Consider the following 9,239-nt stretch of genomic DNA (forward strand, 5'->3'; position numbering starts at 1 on the left):
ATGAAGACCAGGCTGGCCTTGAACTCACAGAGATCTGCCTGCCTCTGCCTCCCCAGTGCTGGGATTAAAGGCATGCGCCACCATGCCTGGCAAAATATATATATTTTTTAAAAAGGACTGAAAAAAAAGTTGAGAAGTCAGTAGGCCCATTAAGCCCTTTCCTCTCTGGACACCCAAATCCTCCCACCCACCCTCTCTAGCTTTTCTGCAGGTCATTTATACTGAGAAGGAAACATCCACCATTCAGAAGCTCTGCTTTTCTATCTTTATGCTGATGCAAGTAAGGACCTGCTTCCTGTAGACACTGAGGTTTATATCCATGTAAAAGATCAAAGAGAAGCTGGGGAAATGGCTCAGTGGGTTAAAGTGCTTGCTACTCAAGCATGAGGACCTGAATTCAGATTCCCAGTACCCAAGTGAAAAACAGGGAACTGTAGAGCACTAATAATTCCAGATCGGGGAGGCCGGGATAGGAAGATCCCAGGACTCACTGGCCAGTCAGCCTAGCCTAATCAGTGAGCTCCAGGTTCAGTGAGAGGTCCTGTCTCAAAAAAAAAAGTAAATAGAGGTGGAAAGGGACAGAGAAGGATACCAGAAATAGACCTCTGGCCTACACAGAGGGGCAAGCATACCCACACATATATGTATACATGGATACATACATGTAACACACATACACACACCCACACACACAATTCAACAGAGAAACAGCAGGAAAACCTTTCTACTGTCCACGTGAAGCTATTGCATAGAATTGGAGATAGCAGTGAAAAAGAAGTAAAAGCAAATATCTGTGATGACAGCAATGTTGTCTTAGTGATGATGATTATATGGGTCTTTAACTCTGTCAAAACCCACTGAATCATGCACATAAAATACATATTTAATTTTCTAGAGTATGTCTCAATAAAGTTAAGTTTATAAGAAAAAAAAGATAGTGAGATTTATGTACAAAGATATTCTTTTTTTTTACAATATATACTTTTAAGACCTATTGAGTCAAGTTTGTGGCCCCAGATGTCCCTTGGTATGAGTTCAACCAATGGAGCCTGATCAACCTATCTAACATCACTCTTTTAAAGAAGACCAACTCTCCCTCATGTAACAGTGATCAGATACCCAGGGAAATGCAAATCAAAACCACTTTAAGATTTTTTTCTTACCCCTGTCAGAATGGCTAAGCTCAAGTGAACAAATGACACCAAATGCTAGCAAGAATATGGGGAAAGAGGAACACTCATTCACTGCTGGTGGGATTGCAAATTCGTGCAACTACTGTGGAAAGCAGTGTAGAGAACTCTTTAAAAATAAATCTGCCACATGATCTGGTGGTACCATATACCACTCCTTGCATACACCCTGAGGACTCATCCTACTGCAGAGACACTTGTACAATCATGTTTGTAGCTGCTCTTTTCACAACAACTAAGAAACAACCTAAATGTTCCTCAACTGACAAGTAGATAATGAAAATATGGTACATTTACATAATGAAGTTCTACTCAGCTGTAAAGTCAGATGAAATCATGAAATTTGCAGGTAAATAAATGAAACTAGAAACTGTTAAACTAAATGAAGTAACAAACAGAAAAACAAGCAACTTTATGTTCTCCCTCTTTTGTAGATCTTAGCCCCAGATCCTCATATGTGAGTATATATCCTGATGTAACCATAGGAGCCAGGAAAATAGAAAGGAACCATGGGGGTGAAAGGGAAAAAGTCATTGAAGAGAAGGGGATAATAGGAGACATGTGTTATCAAGGGGGAAACGGGGAAAATGGGGACATTTTAACTGGGGGGCAGGGAGAGGAGAGATAAATAATGCTAAGGTAGAATGAAAAAACAGGAAAATATATTAGTTCAAAAGTCTACTGAAAAATACGTACACAACATATGTACATGAGTACACATGCTCAGCTGAAGGTTATATAACAAGAAACACACTGCCAGACAAGAAAAACCTCCCTGGTCAGAGTAGTCTAAGAGACTTCCAAAATAACACAGGCTATTGCCATAGCCCCTGACTGCTTCCCAGACCCTACTGCTGAGGACAGGACATATTTCAGACACAGGACTTGGAGCAGTGAAACTCGAACTGACCTGGAAGCCTCCTCCCCAAAGACTAGCTCTCACAGTATACTATGAATACTATGCAAGCCGCTTGGGGAGAAAATCCATCAATGGTCCAACCTAGCTGTAAAGTCTAAAAACCATAATAACTGGCACAGAAAACTATCTCTACTAGTGCAGTACTAGCACTTTTATTTTGAGGGTATCAACAGCTATGTAATTGGACTTAAAACTCACTCATGTGTGATATTGTAAACAAACTCAAATGCATATGTCTAGAGAGGTCACATCCCTAGACAAAGATAATCATTTTTAACAACAGAAAAAAAAAATCATTCATTAAGAGCTATCTGAGGGGGCTGGAGAGATGGCTCACTGGTTAAAAGCATTGGCTGCTCTTGCAGAAGACCAAAGTTCAGTTTCCAGCACCCACATGGCAGCTAACAAACATCTATAACTCCAGTTCCAGGGGATCTGACATATTCTGGCCTCCATGGGCATTGTGCATCCATGTGCAGTTTATAAACATGCAAGTAAAACACTCGTACAGGTAAAATAAAAATAAATGAAGCGTATGACTCAGTGGTACCCTTGCCTACTGTGCACAAGGCTCTTAGTTCCATCCTAAGCATCACTAACAAGGAAGAAAAAAAAAAGTTCTGTGGCTAAGTTAAATTATAACACATTTATTCATGTAATAGAAAATTATGCTACTTTTAGGCCAGGCATGGTGGCTCGCGCCTTTAATCCCAGCACTTGGGAGGAACAGGCAGGCGGATCTTTGTGAGTTCCAGGCCAGCCTAGTCTATATACTGAGTTCCAGGACAGCGGGGGTCACAGGGAGACTCTGTCTCAAAGAGACAGGAAAGAAAAAGAAAAAAAAAGAAAGAAAAAAAAAAAAAGAAAGAAAATTGTTACTTTTAAAGATAAAGCCATTCCTGGAGCCAGCAGCTTGCCTGGGTAAGTTTGGCTGCTGCACCCAGACCAAACCAATTCCTCCCTCTAGTCCCCACTTCCCTTTGCATCTCTGGACAGCCCAGCCCCACAGCTTCCTGGAGCCAGCAGCTTACCTGGGTAAGTTTGGTTGTGCTCACAGCGCCCTGACTCCCCCAGCCTCATTCACCCTCCCATCCCCCAGCCCACCTCTCCTCCTACCAAGGGCACTGGCCCATCTCTTGTCCTGACACCCCAGACCGGTGGACTGACTGACCTCTTAGCCTAGAATCCTCACTGCTTCTTGATCCTTTGCATCCAGACCAACCCAATTCCTCCCTGTAGTCCCCAGAAGCCCTCAGGCCTCTTCTAACCCCCAACTCCATTTGCATTCCTGTGCTCCAACATCTTTCCTGGGCCCTGCTCCTAGGCCACCTCAGCTTTCAAATTCCTGAGGCCAGCATCTCTCCTGGAGGGATCCAGAACTTAGGAGAAAACCTGAGAATATCTGATCCTCACCTGACCTAGGCCTCGGTGGGAACTCGTGAGCAGCAAGATGAAAGCAATGTGGCCACTCCAAAATAAAATCAAAAGAGAGAACCTGAAGCCTAGACCAACCAGATTTTCAAGCCCAACAAGTAAAGCACAAAGGCAGATAAAGTTTACAAAAAGAAGCAGACCTAAATTCACCAAAGGAAGGCTTGAGTCTCACAAGAGAACCAGAATTGACAAAAGAAATCCACATGTCAAGTCACAAAGAAAAAATAACATGAAAAATCAAAATAATATATCCCCACCAACTACCATCAGTCCTCTAGAGGAGTACAATGAGAACCCCCTATAGATAAGTCAGGACATGAAACTCAAAAGAACAATTATAAACATGATAAAAGAATTCAGTGAATTTAAAGAACACATAAAGAAAGAAATCAAAGAACTGAAAGAAGATAGGGATAAACTTCTGAATTAACTCAGGAAAGAGTTAGAAATATTGATTAGAAACAACAGGAAAAAGCCTCACCAATAGGATGAATGAAATGGAAAACAAAGTATCAAGACTGGAAGATAAAGTGGACAAACTAAAGCACTCAAGCAAAGATTATGAAGATTATGAAATCTAAGAAAACACAAGAATGGAATATGCAAGAAATGTGTGACACCATAAAAAGACCAAACTTACAAATCATAGGCATACAGGAAGGAGAAGAATCTCAGGATACTGGTATGAACCAGATCTTAAACAGGATTTCAGAAGAAAATATCCCCAAATTAAAGAAAGACGTGTCCATACAAATACAAAATCATATAGAACACCAAACAGACAGAACAAGAAAAGAAACTCTCCACAGAACATCATAGTAAAAACATTAACAGTACAGAACAAAGAGAGAATACTGAAAGCTGCAAAAGAAAAACAAGAAGTCACATATAAAGTAAAATCCATCAGAATTACAGCTGACTTTTCAGTGCAAACTATGAAGCCAAAAGAGCCTGGACCAAAGTATTCCCAATTCTAAATTACCACAGATGCCAATCCAGATTACCCAACCAAAATGTCTATTATAATTGAAAGGGAAAAAAAAATCTTCCACGACATAAACAGGCTGAAAGAATTCATGTCCACAAAATCAGCCCTTCAGAGAGTTCTTGTAGCAATACAAATTGCTGAAGAAAGGAACAACTATACCCAAGGGGTTACGGAAAGAAACTTAATGAGGGTATAACTATGGAAATGCACAGCTACATCAAGAATGTGAACAGAAATAAAAATGACAGGAATCAATACACAACTTTCATTAATAACTTTAAATAACAATGGACTGAGCTCCCCAGTCAAAAGACACAGACTAGTTGAAACAAAACCCATCTTTCTGTTGTCTGCAAGAAACTCATCTCACTTTCAAGGACAGATGCTACCTTAAGGTGAAAGGATGGAAAAAAATATACCAAACGAATGGTACTAAGAACAAAGCAGGCATTGCAACTCTAATATCTGAAAAAAATAGATTTTAAACCAAAACTAATCAGAAGTGATAAGAAGGGCCACTTAATCCTGATCAAAGGAACAATAAACCAAAAATATATTACAATCATGAACATATATTCACCAAACTCTGGCACATCCAACTTCATAAAAACAATACTACAGGACTTTAAGACCCAAATTAATCCCAACTCATTAATAGTGGGGGACTTCAGTACCCCACTGTCTCCATTAGATAGGTCAACAGGACAAAGAATTAACAAAGAGACATCTGAATTAAACAATACCATACATCAAATGGGCCTAACAGACATCTACTGAATACTCCACCCAAGCACCAAAGGATATACTTTGTATTCAACACACCATGGAACTTTCCTCAAAATCGACCATATACTGGGGCACAAAACAAACCTCAACAAATACAAAAAGACTGAAATACTTCCATGCAGTATAACAGACCACAATGCAGTAAAGCTTAAAATCAACACCAGAAGAAACCCTAGTAATTACAGGAACACATGGAAATTAAGCACCACACTCCTAAACGATGAATGGGTCAAAGGAGAAATTAAGAAAGAAATAAAGTATTCCTAGAAGTAAATTAAAAGGACAATACAACACAACAAAACCTCTAGGACCTATAGAAAGCAGTCCTTAAAGGGAATTTTATAGCTTTCAGTGCCTACATTAAAAAATCAGAAAGAACACAAATAAATGACTTAACATTGCAACAAAAGACACTTGAAAAAGAACAACAAATGAAACCCAAACCCAGCAGTCAAGAAGAAATAACAGAAATCAGAGCAGAAATTAATGAAATAAAAACAAAGAAAACAATACAAAGAATCAACAAATCCAACAGCTGGGTCTTTGAAAAGATAAAAAAGATTGACAGACAGCTAGCCCAGTTAACCAAAAGAAAGAAAGAGAAACTCCAAATCAAAAAAATCAGGGATGAAAGGGGAAACATCACAACAGACACCAAAAATATCCAGAACATTATAAGGGAATACTTTAAAAACCTATACACTACTAAATTTGAAAACCTAAAAGAAATGGACAAGTATCAAAGCATAGGAACCACCAAAACTAGACCAAGAAGAGATCAACAGCTTAAACAGACCCATACACATGAGGAAATTGACACGGTAATACAAAACCTCCCAACTAAAAAAAAGCCCAGGACCAGATGGTTTTACAACAGAATTCTACCAGACATTTTAAGAAGATCTACATCCAATATGACTTAATTAACTCAAAAAGATAGAAACAGTGGGAGAAATTCCAATTTCCTTTTATGAAGCCAGCCTCACTCTAATACCAAAGCCAGGTAAAGATACAACCAAAAAAGAAAACTATAGACCCATATCCTTAATGAACATAGATGCAAAAATTCTGAACAAAATTCTTGCAAATCGCATAAAGACACACATCAAAAAGATCATCCACCATGATCAAGTCAGCTTTATTTCAGAGATGCAGGGATGGCTCAATATACGTAAGTCAATAAATGTCATAAATCATATAAATGGACTCAAAGACAAGAACCACATGGTCATCTCAATAGATGCAGAGAAGGCCTTTGACAAAATTCAACATACATTTATGTTCAAAGTCCTAGAGGGAATTGGATGGGAGGGAACATACCTCAACATAATTAAAACCATATACACAAACCCACAGTCAACATCATTCTAAATGGAGAAAAACTGGAAGCATTCCCAGTGAAATCAGGAACCAGACAAGGCTGCCCACTATCTCCACTCCTTTTTAACATACTGCTTGAAACTCCTGCAAGAGCAATAACACAGGAGAAGGAAATTAAAGTTCAGCAAATGTTGCTGACAAAACTGGATCTCCATCTGTAGAATGAAACTAAACCACTATCCTTCACCTTGCATAAAGGTCAGCTTCAAATGGATCAAAGACCTCAATGTGAAGCCTGAAACTCTGAAACTGCTAGAAGAAAACATTGGCAATAACTTAAAAGATACAGCTGTAGGAAAGGATTTTTCTAAACCAAAAATCAACTGCACAGAAAACAAGGTCAAGAATCAACAAATGGGAATTCACTAAACAAAAAGGTTCTATACATCAAAAGAAGCAACCAAGGAAGTGAAGAGAAAACCCACTGAGTGGGAGAAAATCTTCACCAGCAACACATCTGACAGAGGGATGAAATCCAGAATATATAACGAACTCAAAAAACGGAGAACCAACACAAGAAGCAACCCAATTAAAAGATGGGCTAAGGAGCTGAACAGAGAATTCTCAAAAGGAGAAATAAAGATGGCTAAGAAGCATTGTAAAAGGTGTTCAGGCCCTCACCTCCCTCTGCTTCCCTGGGCCTGCAGGATCCGCAGGCCTCTCTCCAGGTAAGCCCATCAAGCCCTCTGCACCTTGACTCCCCCAGCCTCATTCACCCTCCCATCTCCCCCGCCTATTTCTCCTCCTAGTTTGGGTCCTGTCCCATTCCTTGTCTGGGGCCCGAGACACCTGGGGAAACACTGCTGCTTCCTGATCCTTTTCATCAGGACCAACTCAGTGCCTTCTCTGCTTGCCAAGAGCACTGCTTCTGGGCCCGGCCCCACCCTAACCTCCCTCTGCTGCCCTGGGCCTGCAGGACCCACAGACCTCTCTCCAACCCACAGGCCTCACTCCAGGGTAAGCCCATCGCACCTGTCCCACCATGACACCCACCTCAGCCACATTCACCCTCTCATCTCCCCCACGGGTCTCTCCTCCTAGGCTGGGTCCTGTCCCATTCCTTGTCTTGGGTTGCCAAACACCTGGTGAACCACTACTTCCTGATCCTCTTCATCCAGACCAACTCAGTGTCTTCTCCAGTCCCCAGGAGCACTCCATCTGGGACTGGCCCCGCCCTCCTATCCTCTTCCTTGGGCCTGCACCACCCAACAACCATTTCCAGGAAGGTGGAGGTGACCTTTCCTCTTCCAGATACTTTGCATCCAGACCAACCCAGCTCCTCAGTGCAGTCAGTCCCCAGGAGTCCTTGGGGTGGCTTCCCGCCCCCATCTGCCTTTGCATCTCTGGGTGGCATGGCCACCAGCTGTCCCAGACCAGCATCTTTCCTGTGCCCAGCACCCAGGCCAGTCCAACACCAAAATTCCTGAGACCAAAATGGTTCCTGGAGGGATCCAGACATTAGGAGAAAGCCTGAGAGCATCTGATCCTCATCTGATTTGGGCCTCTGTGGGAACTCCTGAAGACAAAAGCAATCTGGCCACTACAATATAAAATCAAAAGACAGAACTGGAAGTTTAGAAAAACCAGCTTTTCATGGCCAAAAAGTAAACCACAAAGACACATAAAGTTCACAAAAAGAAGCAGACCTAAACTTGAAGGCTTGAGTCTCACACAAGAATCAAAACTACAAAAGAAATTCACATGTCAAAATCACAGAGAAAAAAATAATAGCATGAAAAATCAAAATAACATATCCTCACCAAATACCAACAGCCCTCTAAAGGAGTACAATGAGAACCCCCTAGAGATAATGCAGGACATGAAACTCAGAAGAACAGTTATAAACATGATAAAAGAATTCAGTGAATTTAAAGAACACACAAAAAAAGAAATCAAAGAACTGAAGGAAGACAGGGATAAACTTTGGAATGAATTCAGAAAAAGGTAGAAATATTGAAGAATACTCAGACTGAAATGAAGAAGGAAGTGAAACACTCAGTAACCCAATTAGACACCACAGGAGAAAGCATCACCAATAGGATGAATGAAATGGAAAACAGAGTAACAAGACTGGAAGATAAAGTGGACGAACTAGACCACTCAAGCAAAGATTATGAAAAATTTAAGAAATCACAAGAATGGAATAGGCAGGGATTGTGTGTCACCATTAAAAAACCAAACTTAAAAATCACAGGCATACAGGAAGGAGAAGAATCCCAAGATAATGGCATGGACCAGATCTTCAACAGAATCGTGGAAGAAAATTTCCCAAAATTAAAGAAAGACATTCCCATACAAATACAAGAAGCATATAGAACACCAACCACACAAGAACAGAAAAGAAACTCTCCACAGCACATTATAGTAAAACCATTAAATGTACAAAACAAAGAGACAATACTGAAAGCTGCAAAAGAGAAACAACAAGTCACATATAAAGGAAAACCCATTAGGATTACAGCTGCCTTTTCAGTGAAAACTATGAAAGCCAGAAGAGCCTTGACCAAAGCATTCCTAGTTATAAAGGACCACAGATGCCAAC

At 40.5% G+C, this 9,239-nt stretch overlaps 1 protein-coding gene across 1 annotated transcript in view; it reads right to left on the minus strand.

Moving 5' to 3' along the window:
* Dmxl2 (Dmx like 2) overlaps positions 1-9,239 on the minus strand; it is a 180,376-nt gene that overhangs the window by 111,507 nt on the left and 59,630 nt on the right. The gene's annotated exons all lie outside the window — the stretch shown is intronic.

The sequence above is a fragment of the Nannospalax galili genome, unplaced genomic scaffold (assembly GCF_000622305.1).
Source record: "Nannospalax galili isolate Female #2095 unplaced genomic scaffold, S.galili_v1.0 scaffold213, whole genome shotgun sequence".
NCBI classification, from domain to species: domain Eukaryota; kingdom Metazoa; phylum Chordata; class Mammalia; order Rodentia; family Spalacidae; genus Nannospalax; species Nannospalax galili.